The sequence below is a fragment of the Sphaeramia orbicularis genome, chromosome 12 (assembly GCF_902148855.1).
Source record: "Sphaeramia orbicularis chromosome 12, fSphaOr1.1, whole genome shotgun sequence".
In the NCBI taxonomy this organism is placed as follows: Eukaryota; Metazoa; Chordata; class Actinopteri; order Kurtiformes; family Apogonidae; genus Sphaeramia; species Sphaeramia orbicularis.
The window spans coordinates 81,012,746-81,013,867 of record NC_043968.1 but is presented as its reverse complement, the minus strand read 5'-3'; the positions used below and the strand labels follow the sequence as shown (position 1 = coordinate 81,013,867).

Below are 1,122 nucleotides of genomic sequence, written 5' to 3'. Positions count from 1 at the left end.
TGGGACAGACCCAGGTCATCTCAGCTGCACTGGTGCATTTTCCCTGTTGTCAAAAACCTCAGTGTTGGGATGACTTTCATTTGGGTGGTGTTGCACTGTGGCATTGGGTTGGAGAAGTAAGTGCATCTGGAATGAGATCAACCACAAACAGGATTCTGCACCATCCACACTGTAAAAAAAATCTGTAATTTAACAGAATTTTCACCATTTATTTTACAGATTTTTCCTGTATTTTTAAGATACAGGAAAATATCAACGAAATGATAAAAAATGGACTGATTTTACACGTCAAATGTAAAATAACACAACAAAACTGTAACTGAATAACCATAAAATGTCAGTTTTTTAAAATAATGTTTTTCTTTTTTCACAGAAAAATAGTTAAAATACATTTGCAAATGTATTGTAATTTCACAAATATTTCTTTTCTATTCATGAGATTAAACTGATAATTTAAAGTTTAATACTGTAAAAAAATAAAAAATAAAACAAGATAAAATTACTGACAATTAACCGTAACAGAAGTATTTGTTCTGTCAGTTGAACCAGACTTGTTTGTTAATTGACGAATATCTTGTGTAATTACAGGAGGTTTCACATAAAACTGTTGAATAAATGTATTTTTGTGAATGTATAACATGTATAAGCACTGATAAACTGTCCAAATACAGTTTTTATCAGTGGATTGGACAACTGAGTCTCATTGAAAATTATTTATATATATATTTATTGGTAATTTGATTGTTTTAATACATGTAAATATTCCTTATTAAACATTAAAAAGTCAAAAAAATATGCGAAATCTCAAGTAAAGTTAGGGCAAAAAGCTGTTTTTTAGTTATGGAAAATTAACGTATTTTTATGAAATGGTTATTTTCCATTTTTTCGGCACCCCTGCTGCCGGAATACTACCATTTCTTTTTTTTTTTTTTTTTACAGTGCCATATGTACCGTTTCATTAATTCACTTTCATCCAGGGTTTGTAGAATCTCCCTCCTGCCTCTTCCATTTGGTCCTCTGCTTAGGGAACTCCTCTTCCCCTTAAAAGTCCTCTTCCTGCTCTGAACACATCTCATCTTAGGAGCTCTCTTAAGGGCTAGGATTCTTTAGGAATAGCTTTTA

The 1,122-nt window shown here is 31.4% G+C and overlaps 1 protein-coding gene across 1 annotated transcript in view; it reads right to left on the bottom strand.

The window, feature by feature from the left end:
- Positions 1–1,122, bottom strand: part of LOC115429150 (protein NLRC3-like) — a 34,528-nt gene that overhangs the window by 15,365 nt on the left and 18,041 nt on the right. The gene's annotated exons all lie outside the window — the stretch shown is intronic.